Source organism: Bombina bombina, chromosome 3, assembly GCF_027579735.1.
Source record: "Bombina bombina isolate aBomBom1 chromosome 3, aBomBom1.pri, whole genome shotgun sequence".
Taxonomy (NCBI): Eukaryota; Metazoa; Chordata; class Amphibia; order Anura; family Bombinatoridae; genus Bombina; species Bombina bombina.
In genome coordinates this window covers 125,075,662-125,095,679 of record NC_069501.1, presented here as the reverse complement: position 1 = coordinate 125,095,679, position 20,018 = coordinate 125,075,662, and the positions used below count along the sequence as shown (strand labels likewise).

Genomic DNA, 20,018 nt, shown 5'->3' with positions numbered 1-20,018 from the left:
AACCGCCGCCACCTACGTTATCCCTATGTACCCCTAATCTGCTGCCCTAACATCGCCGACCCCTATGTTATATTTATTAACCCCTAATCTGCCCCCCACAACGTCGCCGACACCTACCTACACTTATTAACCCCTAATCTGCCGAGCGGACCTGAGCGCTACTATAATAAAGTTATTAACCCCTAATCCGCCTCACTAACCCTATCATAAATAGTATTAACCCCTAATCTGCCCTCCCTAACATCGCCGACACCTACCTTCAATTATTAACCCCTAATCTGCCGACCGGAGCTCACCGCTATTCTAATAAATGTATTAACCCCTAAAGCTAATTCTAACCCTAACACTAACACCCCCCTAAGTTAAATATAATTTTTATCTAACGAAATAAATTAACTCTTATTAAATAAATGATTCCTATTTAAAGCTAAATACTTACCTGTAAAATAAATCCTAATATAGCTACAATATAAATTACATTTATATTATAGCTATTTTAGGATTAATATTTATTTTACAGGTAACTTTGTATTTATTTTAACCAGGTACAATAGCTATTAAATAGTTAAGAACTATTTAATAGTTACCTAGTTAAAATAATTACAAATTTACCTGTAAAATAAATCCTAACCTAAGATATAATTAAACCTAACACTACCCTATCAATAAAATAATTAAATAAACTACCTACAATTACCTACAATTAACCTAACACTACACTATCAATAAATTAATTAAACACAATTGCTACAAATAAATACAATTAAATAAACTATCTAAAGTACAAAAAATAAAAAAGAACTAAGTTACAGAAAATAAAAAAATATTTACAAACATAAGAAAAATATTACAACAATTTTAAACTAATTACACCTACTCTAAGCCCCCTAATAAAATAACAAAGACCCCCAAAATAAAAAATTCCCTACCCTATTCTAAAATACAAAAATTACAAGCTCTTTTACCTTACCAGCCCTGAACAGGGCCCTTTGCGGGGCATGCCCCAAGAATTTCAGCTCTTTTGCCTGTAAAAAAAAACATACAATACCCCCCCCCCAACATTACAACCCACCACCCACATACCCCTAATCTAACCCAAACCCCCTTAAATAAACCTAACACTAATCCCCTGAAGATCTTCCTACCTTGTCTTCACCATCCAGGTATCACCGATCCGTCCTGGCTCCAAGATCTTCATCCAACCCAAGCGGGGGTTGGCGATCCATAATCCGGTGCTCCAAAGTCTTCCTCCTATCCGGCAAGAAGAGGACATCCGGACCGGCAAACATCTTCTCCAAGCGGCATCTTCTATGTTCTTCCATCCGATGACGACCGGCTCCATCTTGAAGACCTCCAGCGCGGATCCATCCTCTTCTTCCGACGACTAGACGACGAATGACGGTTCCTTTAAGGGACGTCATCCAAGATGGCGTCCCTCGAATTCCGATTGGCTGATAGGATTCTATCAGCCAATCGGAATTAAGGTAGGAATTTTCTGATTGGCTGATGGAATCAGCCAATCAGAATCAAGTTCAATCCGATTGGCTGATCCAATCAGCCAATCAGATTGAGCTCGCATTCTATTGGCTGATCAGAACAGCCAATAGAATGCGAGCTCAATCTGATTGGCTGATTGGATCAGCCAATCGGATTGAACTTGATTCTGATTGGCTGATTCCATCAGCCAATCAGAAAATTCCTACCTTAATTCCGATTGGCTGATAGAATCCTATCAGCCAATCGGAATTCGAGGGACGCCATCTTGGATGACGTCCCTTAAAGGAACCGTCATTCGTCGTCTAGTCGTCGGAAGAAGAGGATGGATCCGCGCTGGAGGTCTTCAAGATGGAGCCGGTCGTCATCGGATGGAAGAACATAGAAGATGCCGCTTGGAGAAGATGTTTGCCGGTCCGGATGTCCTCTTCTTGCCGGATAGGAGGAAGACTTTGGAGCACCGGATTATGGATCGCCAACCCCCGCTTGGGTTGGATGAAGATCTTGGAGCCAGGACGGATCGGTGATACCTGGATGGTGAAGACAAGGTAGGAAGATCTTCAGGGGATTAGTGTTAGGTTTATTTAAGGGGGTTTGGGTTAGATTAGGGGTATGTGGGTGGTGGGTTGTAATGTTGGGGGGGGGGTATTGTATGTTTTTTTTTACAGGCAAAAGAGCTGAAATTCTTGGGGCATGCCCCGCAAAGGGCCCTGTTCAGGGCTGGTAAGGTAAAAGAGCTTGTAATTTTTGTATTTTAGAATAGGGTAGGGAATTTTTTATTTTGGGGGTCTTTGTTATTTTATTAGGGGGCTTAGAGTAGGTGTAATTAGTTTAAAATTGTTGTAATATTTTTCTTATGTTTGTAAATATTTTTTTATTTTCTGTAACTTAGTTCTTTTTTATTTTTTGTACTTTAGATAGTTTATTTAATTGTATTTATTTGTAGCAATTGTGTTTAATTAATTTATTGATAGTGTAGTGTTAGGTTAATTGTAGGTAATTGTAGGTAGTTTATTTAATTATTTTATTGATAGGGTAGTGTTAGGTTTAATTATATCTTAGGTTAGGATTTATTTTACAGGTAAATTTGTAATTATTTTAACTAGGTAACTATTAAATAGTTCTTAACTATTTAATAGCTATTGTACCTGGTTAAAATAAATACAAAGTTACCTGTAAAATAAATATTAATCCTAAAATAGCTATAATATAAATGTAATTTATATTGTAGCTATATTAGGATTTATTTTACAGGTAAGTATTTAGCTTTAAATAGGAATCATTTATTTAATAAGAGTTAATTTATTTCGTTAGATAAAAATTATATTTAACTTAGGGGGGTGTTAGTGTTAGGGTTAGACTTAGCTTTAGGGGTTAATACATTTATTAGAATAGCGGTGAGCTCCGGTCGGCAGATTAGGGGTTAATAATTGAAGGTAGGTGTCGGCGATGTTAGGGAGGGCAGATTAGGGGTTAATACTATTTATGATAGGGTTAGTGAGGCGGATTAGGGGTTAATAACTTTATTATAGTAGCGCTCAGGTCCGCTCGGCAGATTAGGGGTTAATAAGTGTAGGTAGGTGTCGGCGACGTTGTGGGGGGCAGATTAGGGGTTAATAAATATAACATAGGGGTCGGCGATGTTAGGGGCAGAAGATTAGGGGTACATAGGGATAACGTAGGTGGCGGCGCTTTGCGGTCGGAAGATTAGGGGTTAATTATTTTAAGTAGCTTGCGGCGACATTGTGGGGGGCAAGTTAGGGGTTAATAAATATAATATAGGGGTCGGCGGGGTTAGGGGCAGCAGATTAGGGGTACATAAGTATAACGTAGGTGGCGGTCGGCAGATTAGGGGTTAAAAATTTTAATCGAGTGGCGGCGATGTGGGGGGACCTCGGTTTAGGGGTACATAGGTAGTTTATGGGTGTTAGTGTACTTTAGGGTACAGTAGTTAAGAGCTTTATAAACCGGCGTTAGCCAGAAAGCTCTTAACTCCTGCTTTTTTCAGGCGGCTGGAATCTTGTCGTTAGAGCTCTAACGCTCACTGCAGAAACGACTCTAAATACCAGCGTTAGAAAGATCCCATTGAAAAGATAGGCTACGCAAATGGCGTAGGGGGATCTGCGGTATGGAAAAGTCGCGGCTGTAAAGTGAGCGTTAGACCCTTTAATCACTGACTCCAAATACCAGCGGGCGGCCAAAACCAGCGTTAGGAGCCTCTAACGCTGGTTTTGACGGCTACCGCCGAACTCTAAATCTAGGCCCATGAATGGTATTTATGAAAGCCCATCAAAGAACACATATAGAAAAAAACAATTATTATGGAAAAGTTTTATATAAAGTTAAGGGATAAAAATTCACTTGAAAAAACAAACAAATCCCCAGAGGACCAATTTGTGAAAAATACACATAATTTCATATTTTTCATATTCATATTTTTGCAGTATCAGACATATAGTAACATAAATAACATATATAACATATGATGAACAGTGTAAACATATTCAAACTAGCTTGTGTGAGCTGCTTTTTCTTACTTAGAATTGGTGCATGCAAATGGAATTATTTGTTGCTTTTTTATGAGATATGCATATATTTGTATTTTATGTATTTGTTGTTTCATTTAATTGTATACAGGTGTATTGGTCCCTTTAAATAGAGGTACTATCACCTGACAAACTTACCCTATGATTAAGTGCCTATAGGGCACGAAATTAGTCAGGGAGTTTGGAGCTGTGTATTCTTTTAACACATGTTTAAATAAAAGTTATATTTTTTAACTATTGGATTGCCCTGCTACTCCTTTGCCTCAGTGCTGCTGTATATGCTTTTTGAATCTACATTTTCGGCTACACCGGTTTTTACACAGCTTAGCACCCCTGTTACCTGTTAGCTGCCTGGATCCGCCTCTGTATATGGATTGTGCCGGAACTCCCTGCCTGTAGCAGCCTGGTACTGTTTGTCTGGAAAACCCTTCTGCTGTCTAACCAGCAGCTGTATTTAGTTGAGATCCCATCCAGTGCTTGTACATGTACAGCAGAGGATCTGAGAGGAAATACTTGTATTCCCACAGGGAAATGCTAAGGGTTTTTAAGGAAGTTATGGCTGAAATCCCATAGGGATATGCTGGGAACATAACAAGGTATTCCTATGCACCTGTCTCACTCAGTGTGCTCAAATCTTCTTTTTGCTGATCTCTTCTTACTGAATTAATCTGCATTAGGGGTTAAAGGTCTCAAAGTTGTCTGAGTTACCATAAAAAACATTTTTTTAAGCAAATATCTGGAGCACCTCTATCTTCAGCTTGGGAGTCCGAAAACAAATGGAGGAGAGAGGGGATGTAGGAAGGGATTAAAACTCTTGTGTGGGCTCTCGGCCCCCTCCTAGTTACAGGAGGTGTATCCCACATGTTATGGTATTCCTATGGACACTCATCATCATACAACAGAAATATACAATGGGAAAAAACATATTTCATAGTGGGGATTGAACCCAAGATGCTAGGTTCCCAAACCATTACTTCACCATTACGCTTCCACTCAGTGGTTACATTTGAATACTTAATATACTTAAAATATTCAATTTAAAAAAAATGGTGTAGTTAAAAATCTCTATTGTGTCCCCCTGTAATTAATATTCCTAATACAGGTATATACCTAATCAGTTTTCCTCAATTCATTATTAATGTCTCGTCATCTCCAATTAATTTCTGATCCCTATACATTTATAATATATTCGGGATCTCAATTTTGTTCACTTTTAAAATATTGAAAGAGTGAGTGTTTTTATGAAGCTTTCTGAATGTTATATACATGCGCCCCTAGTTTTACCATCAAAGGTCTCAAGGTAGACCTACATATTGCAGATTACAGGAGCATTCTAGCATGTACAATAGTTTACATTTTTTAAATGATAAGTAACAAGTTGGAAAATATCAAACATTTTCTTATCAGTACATGAATAACATTTAGTAATCTGTCTGGGGTTGATTTTACAAAACGATCTTCAACCTAGACAATTGCCACATTTAAAGAAACCCTTTAATTCATTATTCAAATGTTCCCTCTTTTTCATCGCTTAGAAAATGTCTAGTTATTCTATCTTTTATGTTGGATGTTTGAGTTCTTTTGGTTTTAATCATTGTAAACTTATAATAATTCCCCAGTGTTTACAATATCCATAACCTTCTTTTGTTAGGTACCATAATCCAATACCAAGGGACAGACTTCATTAGAATTTTTGGAGGTCTCATTTTTATATTTCTATGCAAGAATTTATTTTCTATCCTTAGGGCTCCATGTACGAAGCAGAGAAAGCAAGCCTGTTTCCCACATTGTAAGAAGCAGCAGTCGTTTGACCGCTGCTACTTACACCTTTTTGCCACCTCTGAGGTGGCGAAGAGAAATTACGCCAAAACTCGCTTGCTCTGGATGATTGACAGGCCCTTCTGTCATACAATTGGTTGGGTGAGAGAAGGGGTGGGCTTTACACACTCTCTTGTGCGTGTAATGATACATATGGGCAGCGGAAAAACTGGGTAGAATAAAGGCACAATAAAAGTAACATAAAATGATAAATTGTATATATAAAAAACTCTGCAATATGCTTTCATTATTTTTTAGAACACCTTTATATTCCACACAGCCATTGGCTGCACACTCTAGTAACCAATAAGAACTGACTAATTGGCCATAGCAGAGAAGGTAACCTAAGTTACAATATGGCAGCTCCCATTGTTTTATAGACACTAACATTTTACACTTATTTTGTCAATATTTAAACAACTAATGGAACTTTATAAAATACATCTACATGTTACTTTCAGACTAATACATCTACATGTTACTTTCAGACTAATCTTTTCTTTGAATGCATCATTCTATCCAGCATTTATTTAGTGTTTAATGTCCCTTTAAGTTATTATTGATAATAAGATATTTCATATATAAAGTTCTAAAGATGTTGTGCCCCCTTTCCAAAGAAAAAAAACATTTCATGTATTTATCTGTAATGGGTCCCCTATGTAGGTTTGAGCTCCATTTGTGTTCGCTCTACACAGATATGTCTTCCCAGACTGCCATATGTAGGTTTGCATAACATTTTCTGAACCTGGAGCATATTGCAATACCATTCATCTGCAAGTAAAATGTGTCATAATATTAAAAGAACCTTCAAATAAAAACTCCTTCTGTTCCACTTTTAAAGTATTAACCTGGATTAATACTTTATCAATTGCTCATAACCATTTTTATTTTTCAATATTAGTATACACGGAAGCTACCTCCGCTGTAACTAACCAATATTATTAATTCCATATTTATTTTTCCAAATGTTGTATAACATTTAAAGTGTCTTTAAAATACGATTTAATTTTGGATACATATGGTTGAAGAAATTAAAACTCAGAAATCAGGATCATCCTCAATGAAAAATCTGCACTTTGGGACAAGGCATCAGACTGGCATTGGAGAGGTGAAGTTAGACAGAATGTTCGCTTAGACTGTATATAGCCTAGACAGCATCCAGACACTATTGCCTGACTCCCTCAGTATGTGTTTTATCCTGAGTGACGATATTGCCTTGTACATATTGTTTAAATGTGATTATTTCAATAAATTGAAGATTTTAGAAGCTGATACTGTATTTGCCAGTGTTTTTTAACAAGTGCTTAAACCCATACCTGGACTATATCTCTGGAGTATGTGATAACCTTACTTTTTCCACCTGATGCTTTTTCACATCTACAGTTTAACACTATGAGATCATTTTCTTTCTCTATTTGAGAATTACTCTCTGTGTGGATATTCCTGGATTATGACATGTTATGGGCAATATTGTGCTACTTTGAATTGCAACATCCAATATAAGTATATTGTATCTTTTTAAGTGCTTTTTTATGTTTATTCACTTTTATATCAGAGATAACTGTATCAATGTAACTTTATAATTGTGTGCAATATCTGTTAGTTCAGATATAGGGCTCCAAAATTTCTGGTCACCTCTTGTTAAATTTACCCCATAGGGTCTGATTATCTATAATTTGTCAGTATGGCAAGAAATATCACATGACCCTTGCATAGGAAGACCTCACTGAGACCCCCGATATTCAAAGCATTGACATATATATATATATATATATATATATATATATATATATACACACACACAGGTGGCCCTCGGTTTACACCGGTTCAATTTGCACCGTTCCAGAATAACAACCTTTTTTTTCCAGTCATGTGACTGCTATTGAAAAGCTTTGGAAAGCAAAGTGCACTAATTAAAATAGCCAGCAGGTGTTTTGCAGCAAAGTTATGCAACTTAACAGCCTGAAATTGATCTGTGTACACAGAGCAGACATTAGCTATCAGCAACAAGATTTAGCAGCCACTTCCCTATTATCTTCCTGTCCAGCTGTTTGAGGTGAGGGTGCCTAACTGCTCATTAATCACTGTAGAGTGAAATGCATAGAATAGGTTCAGACACAATATTATCTAACATGCTAACAATGCAGAGAACTGATTGCAGAAAAATGCAAGTAAAAAAACGTTTTTGTTCATTAAACTTAGTTTGATGATGATGCAGTCTGTTGTGTGATTATTTGAATAGGTGCTGTTAGCAAATGTTTTTGTTCATTAAGCTTAGTTTGATGATGATGCAATCTATATTATTAGGTTTATAATGCTGTTTAGCATTTAAAGTCTTCATTTCAAAGCTTTAAAAATAATGTATTAGGTGTTACTTATGGCAATTTTGAGAGGGGCCTGGAACCTAACCCCCTCACTTCCCATTGACTTACATTATAAACTAGGTTTCAATTTACAACAGTTTCAATTTACAACCATTCCTCCTGGAACCTAACCCCGGCGTAAACTGAGGGCTACCTGTATATATATATATATATATATATATATATATATATATATACAAACAAAAGGGACGGACCCACAAAGTGTCTATGTGACATAGGATATAATAGGAGTGCAAATACATATGTACACATATAAAAAATATTTAGACATGCATATGTATGTATCTCTATGTTAAAGTAATTAACACCTGAGGCCTCATATCTTTGAACTCTGAAAAAATTGTATGCAATTTTTTTTTAATAATATTTATTAGATGGTGTTATTATGAGTGTAACTGTTGTTCTGAAATGTGAAGTACAGTGGAATGTGAAATATTAATATTTCATGCCACGTTAGTGCACTTGAGAAAATGCGACCGGGTTTGCGAGCTAGTAAGGGTGTTAGTTTTTTTTCTACTTTTCATGCTCTATTAAAGTCTATGGTGGAATACATTAATGTGGTTCGCCAGAAACACAAGTTATGAAGCAGCGGTCTAAAGACTGCTGCTCCATAACCTGTCCGACTGCTCTAAAGTGGCGGACAGACATTGCCGAAAATCAACCCGATCCATTATGAACAGGTTGATTGACACCCCCTGGATTGGCCACGAATCTGCAGGGGCGGCATTACACCAACAGTTCACAAGAACTGCTGTTGCAATGATAAATGCCGACAGTGTATGCTGTAGGCATTTATCAATGTGCGGCGGACATGGTTCGCTATAGCAGATCATGTCCATCCGCACAATGATAAATGGACCCCAATGTACTGACACTCATAAAGCCATGCATGTTTATTATTAAGAGATGCAGTTACCCTGAAAACATAGTTATGTTTGAATGATGATGAGGCAATAGGAGTATATTACAAGATATCGATGGCATTATTTATTTGTTTTTGTATTCTTTTACTAAAAAGGAAAGTATTGGTGGAACTAACGCAGTGCAAAGGCATTTAAAAACCACATTATAATCATGTTTCCTAATGGATTTAATAAGGATTGAAATGACCTTAAAGGGACATAAAACCCCATTGTTTTATTTCATGATTCAGACAAAGCATGTGATTTTAAACAACGTTCCAATTTGCTTCTATTATCTAATTTGCTTCATTTTCTTGCTGTCCTTAGGTGAAAAGCATACCTAGGTAGGCTCAGGAGCAGTAATCCATTACTGGGAGTTAGCGGCTAATTGATGGCTCCACATGAATGCCTCTTGTGTGTAAAACCAGATGTGTTCAGCTAGCTCCTATAATATATTTAAATAGTGAGTTTGAATGAGTGATTTCACATGCATCAGCTTACTAAAACACGAAAGTAAAATGTCTGCACAAAAGTGAACACTGTTGCGCATTAACTTTAGGAGTTTGGATATCGCAACTGTGCTAATTTCTTCTCCTTATAGACATTAATGGAGAGCGCAAACTGGAAAAGAACCTAACACTTATTTCTCATGCGCTAGCCCGACACACATTAGACCAACTGTGTTAAACTGAAGGTAGTTATAAATATTTTACATCCCAATGTTTTTCACAGAGCATAAAATGTTCTATTGTTTTGTATTTTTGGTAAAATATATTATACCTATATATCTATATGAATATATATATATATATATATATCCAGTATATATAAATTTATATATAAATATCTTAATCAAACACTAAAAGAGAGAAAGATGATAGGACTTAGGAAAGACCTATACAAAGTGAGGGGATTCAGCACTCTTTTGTCACTCAAATGTATTCAAAAAGATGCATCATGTGTGGAACTCATATACATATACAGATTACACATAAAATCATTGGACATAATGCTGGCTAGCAAACAAAAGACATAAACTATATCGCATGTCAATCTATAAACGGCTACAGACTAAGAAATCACTGACTAGTGTGAATAAAAATGCAAAGTCAATGAATACAGCATATGCCATTTGTAGCAGCAAATGCCAAAGTTGAAACACAAGAGTCCACAGGTTTGTAATCTCCAAGACTAGAAATATACATACTGTATAATTGGCAAATGGTTAAAGAGTCTCAAATAGTAGATACAGTGCAGCGTAGCGAAGCTGCTTCAAACTTGCAGGCACACAGAAAAAGCAGGCAGTAAACAAAGCCTGTATCGAAAAAAGTTCAAAAGATATATAACTATGCTTCAAAGGCACAAATACAGATGGAGAAAGAGTAACAACTCTACCCGTCTCATGGTAAACAGCATATGCCTGCCTTACGCTAACGATAAACCGTATGGTGGTATCCTTACCGGAATAAGAGTAAGAAGCTCGTACCTGTGGGCGTCCTATTCAACACCACTCACCCGCATTGGCCTATACGCTTCCAATTCAGTTCACAGCTGATCACCGGAAGGACCCCGGCTCCAAAGCCGTCCTTAGCTGCCTGCATGCTCTTCCCAGCACCAGTCTCTCAGGTAGACGTGATCACCACAGGTGTCACACTTCTCCTCCTGGAATAAGTATCGGTGGGTCGCACGTGCGATAAAAGGGGTTTATCACGACTCAGAAGTAACACAGTTGAAAGTAAATGTGTTTGCTTGAGCGCAATTGAATTTACTGTGTGTTGGGATTGCGCTACCTCAAAGCTCTAGTTAACTGTTACACAAGACAAAAAGTGGCACAACACACATCAAAATTACATTTTAAAATACGGTTACAATCATAACACTATTAAAAAAAATGCAATGAAAAGCTTTAAGGGCTAAAAGATTTGAGGTCTCATTTGTTAGAAAAAAAGAGCTGCAAAGAGCTTTAACATAGAGATACATACATATTAATTTCTAAATATGTGTAGGTATTTATATATGTATATATATATATATATATATATATATATATATATATAACCAGATCGTGGAATCCTTGCTCAGTGTACTTAGAGGAATATTGCTACACCTCACTGATGAGGCCCAATAAAGGCTGAAACGATTGTTGGGGTTGCTGCGTTTCTTGTTCAGAGAGGAATTGCCTGGTATTTTGGCGCTTGACTGACTGTAATAGGCAGGATCAAACTGATATACTACAGGAAAGTTCTACTCTGCGAAAAGCATTACTAGGCTAAAAGGAAGCGGCATCCAGGTGGTTAATTGCCATAGAACAGGCTAATAATATTGTTGAGCTGGTTGTTCGTTCCTGTGAGTGCGCTTCTCTCTGTGTGTATTAAGTCTCACTAAGGGAAAAGGGGCAACCAGATGTGAACTCCTTGCTCAGTGTGCTTAGAGGAATATGGCTACTAGGGATGGGCGAATGTAACATAGTAACATAGTAGATGCGGTTGAAAAAAGACCTAAGTCCATTGAGTTCAACATCAGCTTTACACCAATCCTGGGGTACCATGCCTGAGGATAATGAGTCTTGAAAAATTAAGGGTAGAGGTTTGTCTATAACAATGCTAAATTCCCTTAACACCCTTGGGTGTATTCCATCTGGGCCTGGAGTTTTATTTCCCTTACTATTATCCAGTTTTTTCCTGATATCCATTATACATAACCCAGTTAATGGTACGGGCTGACATGTGCTAGTTTGTTCCAAAGTATCGTCCATTGGTTGTCTATACTGAAGAAAAAAACTGGTTTAGTACCTCAGTCTTCTCCCTGTCACTGTTAACCATTCTACCCTCCACGCATTTTAATGTCCCTATATTGTCCTTCTTAGATTGTTTTGCTATTTATGTACTTAAAGAACCTTTTAAGGTTAGATTTGGAATCCTTTGCAATTAATTTTTCATTTTCAATTTTGGCTAATTTGATTGCTTTTTTTGCAAGTGTTGTTATATTCCTTATAAATATGGTATGTTGAGTCTGTACTATTTTCTTTGAATAATTTAAATGCCCTACATTTTTTTTCCTAATTTCTCTTTACACATTTTTATTTAACCACATTGGCTTGGATTTTTTTATTTTTATAACCATATGGTATTTATTTAACAAAGTTTTAAATGTTATCCATGTATCCTCTGTATTTTTATTAGAGAATACTTTGTCCCAATTTATGTTATTTAGTGATTTCTTTAAATCATTGAATTTTGCTTTCTTAAAATTAAAAGTCTTAGTTAAACCTTTAAGACACTGTTTATAAAAAGAGATTTCAAATGTGACCATGTTATGATCATTGTTACACAAATTTTCTTTGACTTCTATGTTTGTTATTATTTCTGTATTGTTTAACCCTTTCGTGACAGGGTTAAAGTGTCTACATCGGAACACCTGTTCCGATGTAGACAAATTGAAACTACGCGATCGTGCATACGATCGCGAGATTTCAATTATTGGATCGCATCTGGGGGGCGTCCCTACAACCCTAGGAACGCCCTCCAGACCGCGATCAAGTCCTTGAAGCGCAGAAGGCTTCAGGACAGCCGTTTGATATGACGTTCTATTCCGTCATAACGGCTTTAAAGCCCAGTGTAAATATGACGGAATAGAACGGCATAACGGCGTTAAAAGGTTAAAAGCACTAAATCCAAAATAGATTTACTCCTAGTTGGCTCCTCTATTAATTGTGACAAGAAGTTATCCCTGAGAACCATTTAAAATATATCCCCCTTAGCTGAATTACTAGTTTCATTGGCCCAGTTTATATCAGGGTAGTTAAAATCTCCCATAATTACAGCACTGTTATTAGCAGCCTTACCTATTTGCATTAGTAGTTGAGTTTCCTCCAGGTCACTAATGTTGGGGGGCATGTTCCAAGTAATATTTTTTTTAGCATTTCCCCCCACTCTTTATTTCAACCCACAGGGTCTCTACTGTATCATAAATGTCTTCCCTTATTGTAGGTTTAAGGTTAGGTTTAATATACATGCAGATTACTCCACCCCTTTTATTATTCCTGTCCCTCCTAAATAAAGTATACCCCTCTAAGTCAACTGCCCAATCATGTGAATCATCCCACGATGTTTCAGTTATACTGATAACATCATAGTCCTCTTCTGCAACTACGAGCTCCAGATCCCCCATTTTACCTGTCATGCTTCTTGCATTTGTTGTCGTAAATTTAATTTTCATGTGCTTTCTGCTGATACTAGGTGTGCTTTCCTTCATACTTTCTAATGTGACATTTCTTAAATCATCCCTTCCTTGAGATATTATAGGATTGACATATTCACAGACTGATCTCTCTGTTCTATTGTTTTCTAAGTGATCATTCCCCCCTTTGCCTAGTTTAAACGATTCTCTAAACGTTCTACACACCTGCACCAGTGTCATTCAGGTGCAATCCATCCTTACTGTAAAAATTGTACCCAAGTGAAAAGTCAGCCCAGTGCTCTAAAAAGTCAAACCCGTCATTTTTTCACCATGTCTTTAACCATGAATTAACAGACCTTATTAAATTTAGCACACTGGTAATATCTCTGAAAATATTACTTTGGAGGTCCTTGCTTTAAGCTTGCTACCTAACTCCCTGAAGTCATTTTTAGCACTCTCCATCTCCCGCTGATTCCTTCATTAGTACCAATATGTACCATGACGGCAGGAACAGACCCACATCCCTCTAGCAATCTGTCAATGTGCTCCAAAATATGCCTAACATGAGCCCCTGGAAGGCAGCAAACTGTTCTATTTAAAGGGTCTGGACAAAATTACCCTATCAACCTTCCTAATAATAGAGTGTCTTACCACCAGCATCTGCCTCAGGCCCTGACTTGTATGCCCCTCTTCCATGACTGAAGGACTGTTAACTATAGTATGCCCCTCTACCATGTCTGAAGGACTGCCCACCATAGTATGCTCCTCTTCCACGACTAAAGGACTGTTCACTATACTAGGTAACACAGCCCTCTCTGACACTGCCATCCCTGAACTGATATCCCCAACATCTTTACTTAATCTGGCAAATCTGTTGGGGTGTACCAGCTCAGACCTGGCCTGTCTCTTCCGCTTTCTTTTACTTACCTTTACTTCGCCCTCTAACTGTGACCCAGCTACATTCTGGAGTCTCCTCATCTGAATCCTCCCCATTCTCACTGCTAGAACCATAACAACCAGCTCAGTCCTATCCATTTCCCTTTCAAGTATCTGAATTTCATGCAGTGTTGCAATTTATTCCTCCAGAACTCCAATATGAGTTTCTAAAGAGACAATATGCTCACATTTGCCACAGACATATAATCCCTTAAGTGGCTGCTCCAGTGATGCAAACATGTGGCAAGCTGTACACTGAATGACATTCTCAGACATTCTTACTAAAGGTTTAACTTAAAAATATAAAATAATTATATTTCCCCTTGGTTACTCAAAATCCTTGTTTGCCTAACTACCTTGTTTAGCTAACTGCTTACTTAAACAGACAATCTTACTTTAACAGATAATCAAGGCAGCAGACCCTTTTAGAGCAGGCTCACAGAGGTATGTGTTTATATTTGAATGTTAGAATGAATGTTATTGTAGAAATTTGATTTACATAATAGAATGTTGATAAGAATGAATATTCTTAAAAAAATTCTATTATCGAATGTTATTTACAGTTTTCAAAAGTCACTTTCAAATTCGAATGCCACATTCGAATTCGAATGTCACAGTCAAATTCGAATATTACATTTACAAAACACAGTATTAGACTAGAAATACTATTTCGAATTGGAATGTCACATTACAATTCAAATGTCCCATTCGAATTTGAATATTACATTTATAAAACAAAGTATTAGACTAGATATACTATTTTCCGAAATCAAATGTTACATTCAAACTCGAATGTAGCATTCGTATTCGAATATTACATTTATTAAACACAGTTGTAGACTAGAAATACTATTTTAAATTTGAATGTTACATTAGAATTCGAATGCAGCATTTGAATATTACATTTTTAAAACAGGTGTAGACTAGAAATACTATTTTGAATTTGATTGTTACATTGGAATTCAAATGTCACATTTGAAATTGAATATTACATTTCAAAATTGAATGAATACATAGCTAAACATTCTATTATTCGAACAAATATTTTCGATTTTTATTGAAAAATTCAAAAACGAAAATTCGAAAATAGAATGTTTGATTCGACTCAAACTAACGAACATATCAAAATGCCGGGTAAGATGAAGACTTCGGACCCTCTTCTGGACGGATCGGTGATACCCGGCGTGGTGAAGACAAGGTAGGAAGATCTTCAGGGGCTTAGTGTTAGGTTTTTTAATGGGGGTTTGGGTTAGATTAGGGGTATGTGGGTGGTGGGTTGTAATGTTGGGGGGGGGTATTGTATTGTTTTTTTACAGGCAAAAGAGCAGAAATCTTTGGGGCATGCCCCGCAAAAGGCCCTTTTAAGGGCTGGTAAGGTAAAAGAGCTGTAAAACATTTATTTTAGAATAGGGTATGATTTAATTGTAGATAATTGTAGATAGTTTATTTAATTAATTTATTGATAGTGTAGTGTTAGGTTTAATTGTAACTTAGGTTAGGATTTATTTTACAGGTAATTTTGTAATTATTTTAACTAGGTAACCATTAAATAGTTATTAACTATTTAATAGCTATTGTACCTGGTTAAAATAAATACAAAGTTGCCTGTAAAATAAATATAAATCCTAAAATAGCTACAATATAATTATTATTTATATTGTAACTATATTAGCGTTTATTTTACAGGTAAGTATTTAGCTTTAAATAGGAATAATTTATTTTAAATTATATTTAACTTAGGGGGGTGTTAGTGTTAGGGTTAGACTTAGCTTTAGGGGTTAATACATTTATTAGAGTAGCGGTGAGGTCCGGTCGGCAGATTAGGAGTTAATAATTGTAGGTAGCAGCGACGTTGGGGGGGGCAGATTAGGGGTTAATAAATATAATATAGGGATCGGCGGTGTTAGGGGCAGCAGATTAGGGGTACATAGGGATAATGTAGGTTGTGGCGGTGTGCGGCCGGCAGATTAGGGGTTAAAAAATTTTAATAGAGTGGCGGCGATGTGGGGTGGCCTCGGTTTAGGGGTACATAGGTAGTTTATGGGTGTTAGTGTACTTTAGAGCACAGTAGTTAAGAGCTTTATGAACTGGTGTTAGCCCAGAAAGCTCTTAACTCCTGGCTTTTTTCTGCGGCTGGAGTCTTGTTGTTAGATTTCTAACGCTCACTTCAGCCAAGACTCTAAATACCGGCGTTAGAAAGATCCCATTGAAAAGATAGGATACGCAATTGACGTAAGGGGATCTGCGGTATGGAAAAGTCGCAGCTGGAAAGTGAGCGTTAGACCCTTTCCTGACTGACTCTAAATACCAGCGGGCGGTAAAAACCAGCGTTAGGACCCCCTAATGCTGGTTTTGACGGCTAACGCAGAACTCTAAATCTAGGCATTAGTTAATAAGCACGCAAGTTAACACCACTTGTAATCTAGCCCTAAGTGTGGCCTTTAAATGGACACTGAACCCAATTTTTTTTTCTTTCGTGATTCAGATAGAGCATGCAATTTTAAGCAACTTTCTAATTTACTCCTATTATAAATTTTTGTGTGTGTGTGTAATAAGCCTCTTTAGTCCAAAACAAAAGTGTAAAAATATTATTTATCTATTTGAGCTGGAGCACTATGTTTATGATGTCCATGGACTAAATTACGAGTAGCAAACTAACTATTGCGCGTGCGATAAAATGGGTTTATCACAACTCTTTGCGCGCATCAGAAGTAACGCAGTTGAAAGTAAATGTGTTTGCTTGAGCGCAATTGAATTTACTGTGTGTTGGGATAGCGCTACCGGAAAGCTCTAGTTAACTGTTACACAAGACAAAAAAGTTGCACAATAAACATCAAAATTACATTTTAAAATACAGTTACAATCATAATACTAACTAATAAAAAATATTAAAAAAACATGCAATAAAAAGCTATAAGGGCTAAAATATATTACGTCTCAAAGAGATGCAAAGATCTTTAACATAGAGATACATACATATTCATGTCTAAATATGTGTATGTATATATGTATATAACCAGACCGTGGACTCCTTGCTCAGTGTGCTTAGAGGAATATGGCTACACCTCACTGACAAGGCCCAATAAAAGCCGAAACGATTATTTGGGGTTGCTGTGTTCTTGTTCAGAGAGGAATTGCCTGGTATTTGGGCCCTTGACTGACCGTAATAGGCCGTATCAAACTGATATACTACAGGAAAGTTCTACTCTGCAAAAAACACTACCGGGCAAAAAGGAAGCTGCACCCAGGTGGTAAATCACCATAGAACAGGCTAATACTATTGTTTAGCTGGTTGATCGTTCCTGTGAGTGCATTTCTCTCTGTGTGTATTGTCTCCCTAAGGGAAAAAGGGGCAACCAGACGTGAACTCCTTGCTCAGTGTACTTAGCCCAACAAAGGCCGAAATCATCATCAGGGGTTGCTGTGTTCCTTGTCCAGAGAGGAATTGTCTGGTATTTTGGTGCTGGACTGACCTTAATTGGCAGGATCAGACTGATATACTACAGGAAAGTTCTACTCTGTGAAAAGCATTACTGGGCTAAAAAGAGGCTGAAAGTGTCGGCGCATGAAAACGATTAACATTTAACTTTTAATATAGGCGCAACCCAACACGTGCAAAAAGATGAAGTCTAGCTTGGTTAACACGCTAGTAGTTGCGATATTTATATGCATAATACTTTAAAATTATTTATTGTATTTTTAAATCCATTTTTTTGCAAGATATGAACTTTTTTTAAACATTTACATAATTAAAATTGTGATAGCATATAGATTAACTAACATACAGGTAAACAAAATCCACTTTTATATTTTGAGAATGCACATTTATTAGCAAAGTTTTTGGAATTTTCTAGGGTAGCAAGTCTTATACTTTACTAATGAAGCCGTATTGTATATTATCATTTGTACGGTGAGTGAAAACCCAATGTTTCAGATTATTGTATCTGGCATAAAATATTGCAAGATTTGATTATCAGAGCCTTAATCTGGATCTATTTGTGTGCAATATTGTCAATGACAATTCCTTATCTGTATGGTAACCCTTAATTTTCTAGGTTCAAAGGTAACAATGATTGTCCCATGGAACTCACTTTCAAACATGGAACAGATATAAACCAGTACAGGATAAACGTGACCATCTTAATTTGAAATAATAAAGAGAATATGTCAAATCTCATGACACTGTTTTAATGGAGACCCAAATATATAGTATTCTTGAATAATTTGCAAAAACAAAGCGAGAAAGTAACCATAAGAAGCAAACTGTAAAATTATTTTCTATGTCTAAGCATAAGACAAGCATAAAAAGTAATGTGCTCTGAAACAAACATATTCTTAAAGGGACATTAAACCCACATTTTTTATTTCATGATTCAGACAAAGAATACAATTTAAAACAACATTCTAATTTATTTTTATTATCTAATTTGATTAATTCTTTAGATATCCTTTGTTAAAGAAATAGCAATGCACATGGGTGAGCCAATCACATGAAGCATCTATGTGCAGCCACCAATCAGAAGCTACTGAGCCTATCTGGATATGCTCTTAAGGAAAGAATATCAAGAGAATTAAGCAAATTAGATAACAGAAGTAAATTAGAAAGTTGTTTAAAATAGTATTCTCTATTTGAATCATGAAAGTAAAAATTTGGGTTTAATGTCCCTTTAAGGAAGAGTTTTTCTGATGACGCCTTAACCAAATTTCACTTTAAGGTTTGTTTTGAGACACAGGATCCAATGATCTAAAGCTCTCCACTCCGGTGAGATTATCTAAAGCTTCCAGTCTGTATTTTGAGTTTTCTCTTTTTTGTTCTTTCGGTCAGCTTGACCAAATTAAATTCCAGGAGTTCACCACAAATATTGGTGCACTGGTATTACAAGTTAAAATTAACACTTTGTTAGATATAGCACAAGCATCGTTCGAGTGCAAGTTACCAGGAGTAAACTATTTTCCATTGCAAAGTTACCAGACAACTACAAATTTCACTATAAACAAATACAAGAGCCAATACAAGGGCAATTTAACAGAAATATTCCTTACAATATAGGTTTGCATCATTATTGTTGCACAGTGTGAACTGACATTAGCAATTCACATGTATGAAATTTACCTTTTAACTAACATATAAAATAAAAGCATAACTTGTTAATGACTTATTTATATGTTTGGGCTGTGGCATTATGGGTAAACAGTATATGTGTGCAGGATGTGTTCTTTATACACAATCTACTGTAAAAGTGTTCATTATACATTTTTTCTAACTTTGTTTATTATTAAATGTATTTTTTATTTTGGTGATATTTTGGTCTTAATACAAGATTAACAGTGCAGGATATTAATATCCTCTATAAAAATGGCTGTGACTTTTCCAGTTTATAATAGTGGGCTTTTTTCCCACTGTAAACGTGTTTAGTAAAATGGCGCCATTTCTACCATTGAAACTGATGAGCTGCTTCATTCTCACAAAACTGTAAGTTCTCACTGTACAGTATGTGATCCTTTCCTTTATTAACCAACTGTAATTATTTAACCCTTTATTATCATCCATTGATTAAAAAAATGTCCTGCCTGATTAAATAATGCTCTTTAATTGATAGATGTATTTTATAAAGATCTCCCATTAATGTCAAAGCTGCAACCTGCAATCATTTGATAAATCAGCCAAAAAGAAAAATTAATAGCATCTCTTTATCTCAAGCTATATTATTTGATGCAGCTTTATAAACAAAAATACATTCTAAACCACCAGACATCTC

General features: G+C 36.3%; 1 protein-coding gene across 1 annotated transcript in view; it reads right to left on the bottom strand.

Moving 5' to 3' along the window:
• GRIK1 (glutamate ionotropic receptor kainate type subunit 1) overlaps positions 1 to 20,018 on the bottom strand; it is an 847,144-nt gene that overhangs the window by 447,626 nt on the left and 379,500 nt on the right. The gene's annotated exons all lie outside the window — the stretch shown is intronic.